Genomic DNA, 17225 nt, shown 5'->3' with positions numbered 1-17225 from the left:
AAAAAAAAAAATTAAATCATGCCAAGCCTAATAATAACTAATGGCTTGCTGCCGCCAGAAGCTTCTGGATGATGGATGGCTGCAGGTCGGGGGATCTCACTGTGGTCTCCTGAATTCTGGTGTTCTCATGGTGCCTGTGTTGAAGGGTGCAGTCTGCACTGCCCCCGCCACCTGTACCGATCGCATGCACCAGCTCATTTGCCTTGCTCCTCCACGCCTTGTACTCCCTGGGTGAAATTCATCCCATCTGGCCCAGGCGCCGGCTGGCCGCCCAGCAAAATGGGTAGAACTGGGCTCAGGAGGCTGGAAACCAGAGCCAAGGGTTGGAGCTGAAGTCAGAAATGAGAGCCAAGGGTCAGAGCCAGAGTCAAGAGCAAGGCAGGATTCATTTGGAACAGGGCTGGAGCAGGATCAAAGCAAGGCGTGGGCAAGCCCATGACAGGGCTGGAGCTGATGCAGGGCAGGAGCAAAAAGGAAGTGGGTCGAAGCACTGAGCAGCCAGCGACCTGCTGCTGAGCTTAAAACCAGGCCGGCTGGCTCCCCTCAGCCAGTCAGGCAGTCCTTCCACAACCCAGCTACGCTCATTCATCTGCCTGGGCTGGCTAGACCTCAGGGGAAGGTGCCCAATCCTGCCAGCCCCTGTGCGGGGAGCCAGCACTCAGCCCATGACCACGTCAGTCCCACTGAGCCCCTATTTACAGCACAGACTCTTTGGGTATGTCTACATTGGAGCTGGGAGGTGTGATTCTCAACTCAGGTAGGCAGGTATGTCCTCGCTGCCCTCAAGCTCAAAATAACAGTGTGTCTGCGGTGGCACAGCCAGCTACTCAGGCTGCCAGCCCTCCCAGCTCCAATGTAGAGGTACCCTTCATCTCCATCCTCTCTGCATAAGGACCTACGTTACACCAGGACCCTGTGCAGGGACCCCAGGGAGCAAAGCACTACGTATCCTCTCCCCATTGTGCAGAGCCAATTGCAATCTCATCCAAAGAGGGGACCAGAAAGGTGTGTCCTTTTAAGGCCACTGTACATTAAAACACCCAGCACGGTCGGCAAGATCAATGAGCAGCACGTGGTCTGTTGCCGTGTATGGTGTTGGCAACTGGAGCTTTGCCAATAAAATTAGGCTTATTTATTTGAGCACCATTACAATCTGGCTGGGTGGATACACCTCCAACAAGACAGCACAGGCACCGCTTCCATTGTAAACTTCATAAAGCTTGTAAATGCTGCACAAGCCTAATTTAGATCCCAGTTATAGCTAAAACAAGCCCATAAATCCAGTGCATTTTTGCAAATACATCCAAAGCTTTGCATTATTTACATGCATTTGGGGCTTACAAATTTGCAAAGATTTGCCAGTGCAAACATTTATTTTTTCCCCTCCCCGATAAATGCTCTTCTGCTAGTCCTTCCGAGGAAGAATGCTCTGGACGGGGTAAGAAAAAAAATCTATAAAAGTTTTATGGAAATCGTCAAATAGAAACATTTTTATAGAGAAACAGGATGGCTTTTTTTTTCCTCTTTGGCATCTATGGAAAGGTCAATACCGTTTCTAGAAAACTTTCAGTGGTGGAGGTTTTTTAAATGTATCCCAATGAACTCAGACCCATTCGCTTTCCATAGGAAACTTTCTAAGGCATTTCTGAATGGCATGGGGGACTCAAAAGGCACCTTTTCAAAGTTAGAGCCCAGTTGTACTCCAGCTCTTGCTGGTGTAAATCCAGTGTTGGCATCTCTTGTGATTTCATCCCACGTCTCTTGATACTTGGTGTTTTTTCTTAACACCCCAGCACCAGGATTCATGTGGTTATGGGAGACATTCACAATTCTGTAAATCCAGAATGTCTTCAGTGGAGTTACCTACCGGTGTCAACTTAAAGCAGCTCTATTGACTTCACTGGAGTTGCTCTGGATTTATGCACATGTAAATGGGAGCAGAATCTGGTTCTTAAAATATAAAAGTCTGCTCCTGCTCCCATTGAGAGTTGTGCCATTGACTTCAACAGAATCAGGATCAGGCCCAAAATGAGATACAAGCCAGAGCTTGGAACAGTTCCTGCTCAGTGATACAGGCACAGACATGTCAGAGACACCACCTACTAGACCCTGCCTCTTTCCTGACTGCAGCCAACCCGAGAGAACACAGAAGTTACACTAATGAGCTGAGCAAGAAGGTCGACTCAGCAGCGCTCTTTTAATGCATGATAATCCCTGATCCCAATTTGCTTCAGTTTATTACACATCCCTGTAAATTGGGCTGATAGAAACATCACGGCAACGCAAAGAGCCAGGCCTGTTTCTGATCACACTCACAGCACTGCCATCCCATTGATGGCCTTACCGTCCAGATTCACAGCTGCGCAAACCAGGCCCAGTGAATTTGAAACTGACCGAGATCACGCTGAGCAGCTCCTCTTCCTAGTACCCTCTCCTAGCGAGGAGAAGCTCCACTCTGCCCTATGCTACGTGTTTCTGTCACTCACAGTCTCACCTGGCCCCCGTTGTTGTAATAACTGAGCAGCTAACATATATTAATGAATATCACGTCACCACACCCCTGTGACAAAGATAAGGATCGGATCGTCATCCCCTTTTCACATATGGGAAACTGAGGCACAAGACAAATTAAGGCTGATTTACAAAGACGGTTTTAGATGCACAGTTCCCATTAAAACTAATAGGAATCAGGCAGCCGAATCCTGTGAGGTCACACAGAGCTGGGAATTGAACCCAGAATGCTACTTCAGCATCCTTTCTTCCTCTGCTGGGTACAATGGCCATGGTGAGGACAAGGAGCATGGGGTAAGTTAACCTGCAGGCAGCAAACCCTGCCCCTTTCAACTATGCCCTTCTGTGATTTCCTTCATAGCTGATCTGAGCACCAGTATCTCTGCAATATTTCAAAGGGGCCACATAAGAGGAGGGCTTGCCCCTAGGCTGGAGATCCTGGGCTAAGCCAGCCCTGACTGCAAAAGGAGTCCTACCCGAGAGGAATCAGGGGATGCCGATATAGACAGAAGCAGGAAGCAGCAGGGTGGGGGTGGGGGGACAGACAGAGGAAGGAAGCCTCAGCCAGAATGCTAGGCGCCTGCTGAGCAGAATAAGGCTTCTGTGGAGGGCAGGGGCTTAGGAAGTGGGTATGAACTATGAGGCTACTATGATGGACTTGCATGTGGGACACTAAGGACCACTTTGAATTACTTTGGGCTACCGACCTTGTTGCGGGGAAGGGCTGGTGATAGCCCTGAGAGAGACTACAGCACTCCCAAGGGCCCTTGAAAAGAGGGAGCAGAGGGAGGGCCATGCAGAAAAACCACGGGACTCATGGCGAGTGGCCACCCAGCTACAGGCCAGAATTAGAGCCACCAGATTCCATGCTGCATTCCCCCTGATGCCTGTGGGACTGCTGGTATATGCCCGCTTGCACCACTGGCCAGAATTTGGCCCCAAAAGAGGAGGTGATGCAAATTGTAATGGTGCTCAAATAAATAATAATAATAATAATTAACAAGCCAGCATGCTCAGGACCACTGCTTTACATCGTATCTCCGGCAACCCAGCGCCACCGAGGACCATGCCATTGCGTCGTTACAGCATTGATCAGGGGAGTGGGTGGAGGCAAGGGAAGTGAGCCCCCTTGTGAATCTCCGACACTGCCTCCCAGTTGATGGGAAAACGCTGCCTGGATTACAGAAAACATTGCCTGCCTGTGCATGATTGAAATATGATTTTTTGAAGCCCAGAGCGCACTATGCTGCTTGCATCTTGAGAAGCCAGATGAAACATTTTTTTCCTTGTGCTTTGCCACTGCCACTTTGCTTTGATAATTTATTTTTAATAGTCCGGTTACAAATGAGATTGAAAAGGAAGCACATTGCCCGAATGCTGAGAACATGCATTTCTGAGTCATTTCGCTAGCTTTCCCCTCATGCCTCCTAGGCCTCTAATAAACTACAAAGTAGCATTAAGAAAACACTAAAAACTCTTTATCTGTTGAGATTCAGGAATCAGTAGAGTGAGCAGTCAATAATTAATTCTGCATATTTGCCATACATCACTGCAGGCAGGAGACGGGCAAGGGAGGCTGGGAGTTCAAGTGCTCAGAATAAGGATTTCCAGATTCAGGTTGTTAATAAAGGAGGCCAAATAGACACATCTAGTGATACATATTGGGCCAATGCTACATTCCAAGTAGGACATGGGGCAGCCAGAATTAATTCCCCATCACTCCCAAACTTCTTTACTCTGCTATCAGTTTCCTGCCCCTCAGCTATTCACAGGAGGAGGACACCTACCCATCTTTCCCAATCCCTATGCTCCAGCTATCACATGTTAAAAAAAACGCTTTAATGGCCCCTGAAAAACTGCGGGCCTGATTCACTTCCGTGCTAGGCCAGCTTACCTCCAGCTATTTCAATGAGCCCCTCGAACTTGGCCCTGTAACAGGCTCAATGCCTTTGACTCCCAATGATAGTAGTAGGGGATAAAGATGCTCAGAACAATGTAAGAAGAGCTCAGCCTCTACCGAGGAGAGTGATCAGGGTTTGACTCAGAGCCCATTGCAGTTAATGGAATGACTTTTATGGACTGAGGTGAGCTTTGCCACAGGAATCTTGAAGGAGGCAGTTTGGCCTAGTGGGTGCAGTAACGGACAGGGCCTTGGGAGACCTGAATTCTATTCTCAGCTCTGCTATTGGCCTGCTGGGTGGCCTTAGGCAAGTCACATCATCTCCCTGTGTCTCAGTTTCCCCATCTGTAAAGCGACCTCCTTTGTAAAGTGCCGTGAGAGCTACTGATGAAAATCACTAGATAAGAGCTTGATGTTATTGAGAGCAAAATGTGGCCACCCCAGAAGTGATGCAGGAAAGGGAGACATGGTTCTGGCCTCACAGACTGATAGTCTGGAATTTAGACATGGCACAATTGAGTGTGAGGGCAGGTGAGAGAGGGCAGTGGAGCAGGAGAGGGATGGACAGGGATTCAGGACATCGCTTTGATAATTTATGTAATATGTCGGCACACGCACGTTGATTATGTGCCTTATTTTTAGAACCATTAATCCAAATCCAGGGGCAACTGAGAAAAACCAGTTGTAAGCTGGATCCCAATTTGTAGCTCTGGTCTGAATCGATGCAGAAGAACGGCAGGAGGGAGGTTGGGTTTGCAGTTAATGACTTGCGACTCAGGAGACAGAGGTTTAGCTCTGCCCTAGATTCCCTGTGTGACAAGTTACTTCAGGGCCAGATTTTGAAGGTGCCTAATGCGATTTTCAAAAGCTCCTATGCACCTAACTCCCATTGACACCAATTGGAAATGGGTAACCAAATACCTTGGAGGATCGAGCCCTAACTCCCACAGAAAAGCAGTGGGAATTAGGTAGCTGACTATTACTTATGCCTTTCAAAATCTCCCCCATGGCTCCCAAGGCCAGAAGGAATCCATTATGGTCATCCAGCGTGACCTCCTGCATTGCACAGCACAAGCCACAGACCATCATCCTACCAAAGACAGCCTGGGGCCCTCTGTCGCTCTCCCACCACCCTGCAATCCTCCCCTGCAAGCCAGGTGCAGATGAGAGGCGAATCTGACCCGGCAAATCATCAAGCCAACTTCCCCCAAGAGGGGGAGAAATGAATACAGAAATCATGCCAGGGTTAGAAACACCTACCTGGGGCTAATGACAGAGATGGTGATCAGCTCTGGGGCACTGAGAGGCTCTTGATGAAGGGATGGTACCATCCAGGTAAATGGTGCAGTTAGCCTCAATAGTTTGGGCTATTTATGTATTAGCTTCCTTGTGTAGGTCAGATGTCTTCCCAAGGGGGTTCCTGCTAATCTCCCTCTTAGGATCTCAATTACACACTCAACACAGATTAACAACAACTGCAAAAAAAATAAAAAATAAAAAGAAGATAATAGAACAGTCAAAGCAAAAGGAAACCTCTGAGGAAAACACAGTGCACTTAGACCAGAACAAATAGCAACGGATTCACTGGGAAAGAAAATCAATGCGGCTGATATTTATTACAGTCTTTATGGAGGGAGATGGGACTCCAAACAGAGCCTTTTTAGAGTTCTGGTCCACTTGGGTTTAGTCATAAAAATAATGAGTGTGTGTTCAGCCTTTCATTATTGCTTCATGGCCACTACATTTTAATTAGAGTGAGGAAAAAAAACACACCAGCTAATTCATAATTTAGTATCTGTTCTGCTGCAGGCATCCATTCAATCTTCCAAAAGCAACGGTCCCTTTCATTCAGATTGGGTAGTCGCTGTTCAAACGGCCTTTTGATGCCACACATGAAGTGAAAACAAACAACCCAGTGAAGGGGGGAGGGAGGGAGGGAGGGGGAGGAAGACAAACAATGCAATATGTAGAGAATCTAGAACAACATAACATCACACAACAGGAGGCAAAGCCCAACATTAGTGGCTGTAATTCAACACACATTGGAGCAGACACCACAAAGGAAGAGCATAGCAACACCGGGTTCGCACATTTGGTTCATCAGATCCATCCTGCTTCCATGAGTTGCCAGTTCCTGAGTTTTCAAAGGAAAATGAACACCCCCACCACACTCACACATAGCTGCACCTCAAACACAAATGCATGCACATACATGCACATGCACAGAGATATGCCTCACGTGCATTCAAGTACATACAGCTGCACACACCTGCATGCATATAAACGCCTATGGCGAGATATACGTGCATGTGCGCACACATCTACATGCATGCAGTTCCTTGCACATGCATACACATACATGGACACGGGCACACTAAAGCACCAATGAGCAGCTTCTACCCTGGAGCAGGAGATTTGATGGCCCTTATCTTGTATATATGTATAACTGCAAAAGCTATTATTGGTCATAAAATTATCCATTAGCCTGAATCTCTTGGATGAGCTTGTGTCAGGATCTTTGTCCCTGGGGATATCATCTAGTACCATGCATCTTTATTATGTAGCGCATCCTTCGTGCCAATCGTATTTCAAAATGATGTATGGTGTTAAAATTAAACATCAGCAAGAGACACAGAGCAGCTGCAGCCTACACCTCTTCACCCTAAGATGGGCCAAAGGTCAGGAGCAGCCATAAGGGGTGGGCAAGAATGAAGGAAAGAAGGAAGATCAAAGAGGCTGAGGGGACAGGGTGGCAATAGGGCATGCTGAATGTCATGGAGCAGAGGCAGCACCTCAGTTCCTCTACTTGGTTAGGTGGGCAAGACAGCATGAAGCCACGTGATGAGCAAGACAGAATCCAAGTTTTAGGTGGTAAAGGATAGTAGGGTGAGAGAGGAAGAAACAAAGACTCTGCTGGCTTTGTATCGTGTTCTGCACGGTTCTGAGAGATGAAGGGTGAGTGTGGGATAGATAGATAGATAGATAGATAGATGTACAACAGAGTTGTGAAGAGGTACAGTTATCCATACACAAGCAAATGAGACACTGAAGCTACCAAAATAAGAAACACAGCCTGTGCCCACACAGATGACAGGCAGCCAAATCAGGTCCAAACAACGGCATGTCACCCCCAGGATAGAAGAAGGAAATGGATCAGCGAGGCTGTTGTGTTGCCATGCACCCAGGCAGCAGGTTCATAGGCCAGAGATAGTGGCTATTACATCCAGCCTGTGCCGGCAACCAATGCTCTGCATCGGCCTCCCTCTCTTGTGAGGCACCTGCCAGGAGGATAAGAAGCCAAGCCAGATGAAGGGCAAGGAAGTCAGCAGGTGCTTACTGCTCACTAGTCTCCAGGCCATGATCGGACAGGTAGTTAGGAAGATGACGAGGACTGGCAGGGGAGATGCAATTCTGTAAGTGCTCTAGATAGGGGAGGGGGCTGTTCCCCCAGGCATGTGGTATCAGTGTCCCCATTGGCCCCTTCCTCCAATCTGTGTGATTGTGGTTGCTATGGTACCCATCTCCCAGTACGGGTCCATGGCCTTTCCTCATTTATTGCAAGGCTATGCTGAGACATTCCCCAGGCTCCTGCTTGATCTGCTGCTAACCAAAGTTTCAGTAATCCAACTGAGACACCCAGGAATGGATTGTGGTACAATGCCACAAGCACAGACCACAGCAGAGATGTCTCCTTCTGCAGAGTAGATACCACTTGTCAGGCCCTATAGCAGGTGCAGATTCCTCACTGGTCTATTCAGCCAGTTGGCAAACTGCTTTTAATGCTGTCCAGCTGGACCCATTTTAAAGGCGAGGTAACTGAGGCACAGAGCAATGCAGCCTGAGACCACACAAGTCAGTGGCAGAGCAGGAATAGAACCCAGGAAGCCTGCTGCCACAGCCCTCCCTGCTCTATTCACACCCTTACTTTGCAGCCTCTTTGCCGACGTTTTGGAGATCAGTGGCACTGAGGTCTGACTCACACTGGAGAATTTGAAGTTTGATTTGGGGTGTTTCCTATTCCAAGTATAGCTCAAAATCAAATTATTTTAGTTAGGGCAGGGAGGGGAAGAAAAACAGAGCAGGTAAACTCAATAGCTCCTGTCTGGCAAAGATAAGCCAGGCAGGGCAAGATATTAATTCTGATTCCGTTAGCACACCAAACAAAGAGAGCCATAATTCCACCTTTGTTGAAATCAGAGGAAATTACTCTCACCAACAGTGCATAATTCGGGGGAGATAAATCATTACAACCAGAGAGAAAAAGTAACACACAGTTATTCAATACCATTTGTAATGAGCCTGTCTGACAGAAATCCTCTGAGCTGGTCACTTGCGTCCCCTTTTCAAGCGGAGACACAGAAAGGCTATTTCTAAATTAATGTTAAGCCTAGAAAATATGCTGGGCTTTGCAGAGCCTTATACAAAATGCAGTGGGCCAATACCTGCCCTTCTCTGGCTCCCTCCTATAGCCATGTCAGTGACTGGAACCTGGATAGGCTGCTCCAGTGTGGCTGCATGGTATCATTGGTCAAAGCTAGCTCATCATCAGCTAAGGAACACAGGAGGGTTAAGTGACTTGCCCAAGGTTACATAGCAAATCAGTGGTAGAGCTGGGAATGGAACTGAGGAGTCCTGGCGAGCAGTTCTCTCTTCTATCTCCCCACAACGTTCAGAAGAGACTCTGGAGGATACAGAGAGGCACAACACTCTCTAAACATTTGTGAGAGTTTTGTTGATTCAGGTAAATATTTTCCCCCTTTCTAAAGGAGTAGCAGCCACTATGGGACTTTGCTGGCGCAGCGATAGCTTCAGCCTCCTCTCCTCAAATTCACAGCCATGCCTGCTTTGTTCTCAGAACGGTATTTTCGTGCCAAGCAGCAGTATGTTCTAGGCAAGGGTTTGAAAGTCAAATAACCTAGGTTCTGGTCCCAGTTCTCCCAATGACTTTCTGTGTGTCTTTGAGTCACTACAACTCAGCTACTTCCCTCTTGGTAACTAACAATACCTACAGGGCTGCTAATTAACCAACTAATCTCAGTTACACCCGGGCAACTTCACTGGAGTCACAAGAATTTCCACATGGGATCAGAACAACAGTCCACCTAGTCTGACACATATTCTCTGACAGTGGCCAGCACAAGCCAATTGTTGGGGTTAATTGAAAGCAGAACTGGGCCCTGTGTTTGCAATGCACATGAAACACAGAGAACAAACTGTTATTATGAAATTCCATTTGCTACAAAAATGGGTACATTTCCAAGGAGCCACAGCAACTGTTCCAGTCTCCCATTTCCCCCTGCAGACCCAGTCGCTTTGGGTTACTCTGGAGGAGACGGAAAGCAATCACAATGCCAGGCACAAAACAAAGGAGAAACCTCCCAGCTTCAGGGAAGAAAGGGAAACGGTGTCTCAAGCTGTTTCTCCATATGAAATGGAGAAAGCTGCAGCTTTCTGCAACCACCTGGTGCTTAATTGCCACTTAAAATAATTATCTTCAACCTTATCCCTAGGAGAAACCACGTTTTGCACAGAACAGACAGACAGACAGGGAAGGAGGCTGGCAATTGCCTTCTAAACCTCCCGCTGCTGTGAAAAGAAGGGAAAAGATAAAATCAATCCATGCAACAGGTGAGTTACACGAGGGCAATTTATCAGTGCTTTTGAAGTCTCCACGTCATTGTGATGAATATTTTGAATCTGGTGATTCATAGATTCCAAGGCCAGAAGGGACCACTGTGATCCTCTAGTCTGCCATAGGCCAGACAATTTCCCCAAAATAATTCCTGGAGCAGATCTTTTAGAAAACCATCAGGTCTGATAATCAGGTATCTTTAGCTGAGGATCTACCCGGAAGAACATTTCTTATCCCTGCCTAGAAAAATAGGGAAACCATCCCGGCTTTAAGACAGACAAGGGATTGACTCCTGGCCGAGACAAGTGAATGTAGTGTTGGTGAGAAAGGTGCATCCTGTCTCCAACTGCTTCAGAGGAAGGCACAAGAACCCCAGCAGTTTAATGAACCTAGGAAAAGCTACTCCCTAACCCCAGGGAGTTGTCGGCTTCTACTCTGAAGCATGACATTTAAACCCCTTGTGTACTTCTTATTTCCTATTTCATGATGCTATGGATCTTCTCACCATCCAGCTCACCTTTCTTTTGAACCTTACCAAGCTCTTGGCCTCAAGGATATATCGGTGGCAGTGAATTCCACAGACATCCTCAAGCTGCCCTTCTTCCAATGTGCTTCACTCCAGGAGTACAGAAGGACCTCGCAAAAGTGTAGGAGTAGAATTCTGTGGATAAACAGAGGACTTCAGTTTTCAGAGCTATCACCTCACACTTACCTATCTATTCTTTCTTATTACCATATCCATCTAATCTAATCTAGCTATCATCACGTTCTCATCATCATGATACTCAAAACCTCTTTTCACCAGCACTCAATTCACTTAAATGTAATAGTACAGAATATCTTCCATGCTGGTGTGTTCTAGGATTCACAATCAAGAGCTTTTATATAAAAGCTGCGCTTTATATAATAAAAATTAAATTATGATGATTTTCTCAGTGAAAAGCTTTAATTCACACGTTACCTGCATGTGCTTGGAAGCCAGAGAAGAAAAGAAAGCCCTCAATCACGCCATCACTTTAAAAGAGATTCTTTCAAGGGCAGCAGTGGGTCACCAAGCCATGGACTCTACACATTAATATCCCAAATGGACAGGACTGCCAGTTTAGAAGAATCAATTTTTTAGCAAATAACCTGTCACCCAGAGGAACCTGGTCAGACGGTCTCATATCTAATAAGACTGTGATCCGTTTTTTGTTTGTTTTTCTCTTCTTCTTGGCCCAGATCCTCAGTGGTGTAAATCAGCATTACACCACTGAAATCAATAGAGCTACATCTATTTAAACAGCTGAGCATCCAGCCCAGCACTCAGCCTTTGTTACAAATCAGGTTTAAAGAGATTCCTGGCAAAAAGAAGCAAACAAACGTCTTCTTGCTCATTTAAATATCTCAAGGCCAACACCAATGCATTGTGGGAATTATTCAAATGAGCTTTTTAGAAGACTAGAAACAATACAATTAATACAACAGTTAAACATTTTTTAATGCATTGAGATTGTAAGAACACTGCTGGTTTATAGATAGTTAGGTTAACTGGTTCAGGGCTCATAATGACTGGGCCTGATTCTGACTTCACTTAGGGCCCAATTCTTCTAACACTTTGGGCCAGATACCGATCCCCTTACTGACATGAACGGGACTATTTGTTGCTACCTGACTTAAGAGAGGCATGATGTGGCCTCTAACCATCAAGGTCCAAGGGACTTACTCATGTGAAGTTACTCTATTTGGTGAGGTTTATTTGTCTGAAAGGGCTAATCAATTGTCAGGATGCAGAGGCACTTCACCAGGGTAAATCAGGAGTAAATCCACCGAGGCCAATAGAGTTATTGGAATGTGAGATCAAATAAGGCCTACCAGGTTAGGTTCTAGCACCTTTACTCAGATTAAATAGTACCTTAGCCTGCGAATAGGGTTATCAAAACCGATGGGATCACTCAGGCAGTACTGCTCATGATTCTAGCCAATATAGTTGAAGTCTATAGTTATAGGCTATGCATCTGATTCTGCTTGACATTACTGCCAGAGTCACTTTCCCTCGCATTCTCTTGAAAGAAGAGAGTTCAGACTGAAGATTTATCCAACTTCCAAAGAACACTTTACCCTTCAAACATTCTCCATAACTGTTATTAATGTGTTTGCTAATTACCGACACTATTTGTGTTTGGCCAGTTTTGACCACCCAGAATCCCCTCCTCTTAGGGTTTAATTTTGTTTGTCTTTTTTTTTTAAATAGTAAAAATATATTTTACCAATTATAAGAAGAGCAATGCTAACCCAGATAAAAACCAAATTATAGACCAAGCTGGGTAACCCACATTCATCTTCCAGTGGAAGAGACTACCACAGTTATAATTTTAATCAGACCTTGTCTCCAATTACTTTCATCTGTGGATCCCAGTGTACGATGTAGACACTAATTAAGCCTCATAACCTCCCCCTTGAAGTATTCAGATCCCTGTTTGCAGATGGAAGAACTGGGCCACAGCGGAGTGAAGTAACTGACCCCAGGGAACAGGGCAATGGTGTGATAGCAGCCCCATTTATGGCTTCCTCCTGAACATCTCTGTCCAGTGGCATGATGGAATATTAATAATAATAACTATCTATTGCAGGGTTTCTTGCACCTTTCTCTGAAGCAGCTGGTACAGGCCCCTTCTGGTGGCAGGACACTGCACTAGATGGATCCCTGAAACAGCCTGGGAGGTCCCATGTTTCTGTGGGCTGATCTGTGGTGTGTATAGAGATGGGCAGGGCACAGACTAAATCCTGGGGAGGCTTGGATCTGAAACCAAGCTGAGCACTTCAGGCTCATCTCTAAGATTCTGAAAACACAAGAGGTAACAGGGCTTATTTGTAGCTGTCTGTTTGGTGAGGTTTATTTGTCTGAAAGGGCTAATCAGCTGTCAGGATGCAGAGGCACTTGCTTAAATGAAAGAAAAGTAAGAAATTGTTCAAATCTATTCAGATTAGGCAGCGTGATTTGTGTTTCAGTGGCGGTGTACATTCAGCTAACAAATTCTGAGCCAGATCCTAGCATACATCTGGAGTAACGCTACTAAAGTGAATGGGCTTGCTCCAGGTTTACTCCAATATAACTGGGAGAAGACTATGGACCTTTATGTTTGGTGTAGAGGATGCATTTATCTCCTATTTTCCATAATTCAGTCAGTCTTCATTGTGAGCCGAAACAGTCTAGACCAGATTCTGATCTCATTTGCATTAGGTTAACTCCACTCATTTTAATGGCACTACTCTGGATTTACAAAGAATAAAAGAGAACAGAATTTGATCCATTCTAATTGAACATTTTTTATGGAGGACATTAAATACGTGGGGTGAAATCCTGGCCCCACAAAAGTCAATGGGAGTTTTGCCATCGACTTCAATAGAGCCAGAATTTCACCCAGATTGCCAAACTGGTCCTTAAACTGAGCATTGAGTTTCCATCCATCAATAGACTGTGGATAAATAGCCGGGGTGCTTTGGGGATGAATTAGTAGTATTTGCAAAGCTCCTTTGAAATGCTGCAAGGCGCAGTGCTAAAGAAATGCAAAATATTGTTTATAAATCTTTCTTCAGATAACAGATTATTATTATTTATGTCACAGTAACACCTAGAGAAGCCAACAGCTATTGAGGTTCTGTTATGCTGGTTGCTGTATATACAGAGAGTGAGATACCTTCCCTGGCTGGAAAAAGCTTACAACCTTAAAAGGGAGAGAGAGGAAATAGAAGCAGAGAGTGTAAGTCACTTTCCAAAGGTCACACCACAGGTCAGTGGCAGAGCCGGGAACAAAATCCAGGTTTTCTGATGCCTAATACAGGGCTCTATCCACTAGATCACATTGTCTTCTCATCTCTATATATTGAAATATGGAGAGGGGGGCAAACTACACCGCTGACGGCCGGAAAACCAAATATTACAGGCCTTAATCCCCTTTCCACTGCTCTGGCTGTGTAAAAAGGTCTTATGGCCCTTTGCACTACTGGGCGGGTGGGTAAAGTGGCCAGAGTGTAAATGAGAATCAGGCTCTTCCTGCTTATAGTCAATTCTTTTAAAAAGTCATTATAACGTCAGAGGGGCCTGGACTTTTAGCTCATGGCACATGCACTGTTTATAGCCGAGATTACCCATGCTCCCTTTCACCTCTTACAAATCATTCTCCCTTGATGCCTTTTCCCCCTCCTGGGCCCTTGTTCGGTTGTAACTGGAAATGTTAGGAGTGATACACTGATTCTTTGGTGGATAAGGCTGGCTCTGGCTGGCTGGAGAGATTGGGTTATTATTTATAACTAGGTTATCCCCAGCAATGTTTCCAGTCAAGTGGATTTACTCCTCTCCATTGAAGCTGCTTATTTCTCTGCTGGCAGGGAAAATAAGGCTATTTAGAGGCATTTATGGCAGCTGCAAAGGCCTTTCCAAGCAGAAGTATGAGCTATGTAGCCGTAGCTTCTAGCAGGTCATTGAGCCCATCTCATCCATCTTGTTTCACGACCTCTTGCTCCTGTTCTCTGCACTTCTTTACAAGCCACCATTTCAATGAGATGCGTACTGGGATTGCTTTCTACCTGAGGCTGACAAGAACTCTACAAGCCCAGATAACCCTTAAAACACTTGCCTCTGGCTGTTAGCCATAACGTATGCATCAAGAAACAGAGGTGGGCCAATTTAGGCCCCAAAGGTCAGTTTTGCTGGGAAAACAAACTGCCTGATTTTCCATGAGCCTGCGCCTTGTGCACTCATTTACACCAATGCAAAGTGGGTACAAAATGCTTCTAAATCAGAGTCTTGTCACATCACACCCCCACCTGGCCCTGATTTTGAACAGGTGTAAAAGAAGACACAGGGCAATGGGGAAGATCTGAAGAAATACTTCTTCCACATCCATTTGGGTTTTTGTTTAATTCCAATGAAGCGGGGTTTGTTGTTTTTTAAAATATCCGTTTATTTATTTAAATATTCCTCTGAATTTAAACATTTGAATTTAAACATTAGCACCACACATGGGAACACAGCAATGGAAATATGATAATAAAATAATAAAATAAATAATGTTGCAATAGCACTTAAAAGGCTATCAGGGTCAGGGGGGTAATTGTGTACAAGAGAACTGTAGATAGATTCATTGAAAACATATATGTCTGTCATCATATTATCTGAGCATCACTCAGGCATTGATGCTATATGGGGATACTGGCAATTATCCTATGGCATAGGCCTGCGACTTACAGGACGGGTCCACGAAAAACCACAGCTATCAAAAAATTTTTAGGAAGGTAGCAATCTTGACCTGTCTATTAAGTTTGGACTCATACACATTATTGAGGCCCACGAGTGCCTAAAGGCATCTCTACAAGTCATTCCTATAAAATAGAAAGACACACGGGTTCTGGTTTTCTTTAACACTTCATAATGAGCAGCAGTTGAGTGGCACTCATAGCACAGTGGCAAAGGATGGCATAAATACTTATTTTTGACTGTGCTCCCCAAAGTTTTTATTCCACCATGCAGCTGCATTCCTACTAGATCCTACTTCTCCATTTTAGCAGGTAAAAGCAATCTGATACAGATTATACTATGCAGGATATACCGTGAGCCTCACAAAAAGAGAGCGGTCACCCAGAAGGACATCTTCCTGGTTTCGGTGTGTCTTGGCTTTGGATGACTGAATGAACAAGTGGTGCTCCTCAGGATGAACATTGACAGCACATAATGAAGATGGAGGCAGAAAATTGGTCAGCCAACAGAAAAGGGCCACGGCCCTCCTGGCACAGCTGCCCTGACTGAGAGAGCCCCTGTGAGGTAACGTGGCACAGCCACCCTGAGCAAGAGTGCTCCTGTGAGGTAACATGGCACAGCCCCTGTGAGGTAACGTGGCACAGACGCCCTGAATGAGAGAGCCCCGGTGACATAACATGGCACAGCCCATGACGTAACATGGAACAGCTGCCCTGACTGAGAGAGCCCCTGTGAGGTAACGTGGCACAGCCACTGTGAGGTAACGTGGCACAGCCACCCTGATTGAGAGGGCTCCTGTGAGGTAACGTGGCACAGCCACCCTGATTGAGAGGGCTCCTGTGAGGTAACGTGGCACAGCCACCCTGAGTGAGAGAGCCTCTGTGAGGTATCATGGCACAGCCACTGTGAGGTAATGTGGCACAGCCACCCTGATTGAGAAGGCTCCTGTGAGGTAATGTGGCACAGCCACCCTGAGCGAGAGAGCCTCTGTGAGGTAATGCGGCACAGCCACTGTGAGGTAATGTGGCACAGCCACCCTGATTGAGAGGGCTCCTGTAAGGTAATGTGGCACAGCCACCCTGAGTGAGAGAGCCTCTGTGAGGTAATGTGGCGCAGCCTTTGTAAGGTAACATGGCACAGCCCCAGTGAGGTAACGTGGCACAGACACCCTGAGCGAGAGAGCTCCTGTGAGGTAACATGGCACAGCCACCCTGATTGAGAGGGCTCCTGTGAGGTAATGTGGCACAGCCACTGTGAGGTAACGTGGCACAGCCATCCTGAGTGAGAGCCCCTGTGAGGTATCATGGCACAGCCCCTGTGAGGTAACATGGCACAGCCCCTGTGAGGTAACATGGCACAGACACCCTGAGCGAGAGAGCCCCTGTGAGGTAACGTGGCACAGATGCCTCGAGTCAGATCCTGTGAACAAGCTAAGATGGCACAGCCACTGTGTTGTACTAAACAGCGCCTGTACGAGAAGCTGGAGTATTCCCAGGGCCATCAATGCAATGTCACTGATTAGAAGGCAGGGTAGGAAATTAAACGAAGCAGATGAATTAAAGCCAGACTCCACAGGCTGCATCTGTTCCTCCATTCCCTTTGGGTGCAACACTGATATAGCTTTAAAAAGTAAATTTAGTGCTGAGGAAAGCTGCCAAGCTGATGGCTCTGGGGACTGAAGTTCTCAATGTTTCTCTAACTTGGGTAAAGCAGAGGCACGCAGCGATGGTTCCAGCTTTCTATCAGCATGCCTCAGCCTGGACTGCGTCTTCTGGAACAGGCAACTAGGTGGGACTGTCCTGCCAGGGCTTGTTACCTCCCATAGAGAGATTAGGTTGGGGATTACTGTAGCTCAGAGCTGGAGGGAGTTGAGCACAGCAGCAGTGTTCCTGATCATCCAATCTGAGATGTTGCAGCAACAGTCGGACCCCAGAGACAAACAA

The 17225-nt window shown here is 46.2% G+C and overlaps 1 long non-coding RNA gene across 2 annotated transcripts in view; it reads right to left on the bottom strand.

Moving 5' to 3' along the window:
• Positions 1 to 15982, bottom strand: part of LOC123355935 — a 31268-nt gene extending 15286 nt beyond the window's left edge. For both annotated transcript variants that reach the window (XR_006575240.1, XR_006575241.1), the window contains exons 1-3: positions 15635 to 15982; positions 10579 to 10704; positions 5672 to 5886 (exon numbers count right to left, since the gene is read on the bottom strand). This is a non-coding gene — a long non-coding RNA (uncharacterized LOC123355935). The remainder of the gene's footprint in view (positions 1 to 5671; positions 5887 to 10578; positions 10705 to 15634) is intronic.
• Positions 15983 to 17225: the final 1243 nt, after the last annotated feature.

This window comes from Mauremys mutica, chromosome 24, assembly GCF_020497125.1.
Source record: "Mauremys mutica isolate MM-2020 ecotype Southern chromosome 24, ASM2049712v1, whole genome shotgun sequence".
Classification (NCBI taxonomy): Eukaryota; Metazoa; Chordata; order Testudines; family Geoemydidae; genus Mauremys; species Mauremys mutica.
The sequence above is the reverse complement of the archived record's forward strand: the minus strand, read 5'-3'. Positions and strand labels throughout refer to the sequence as shown.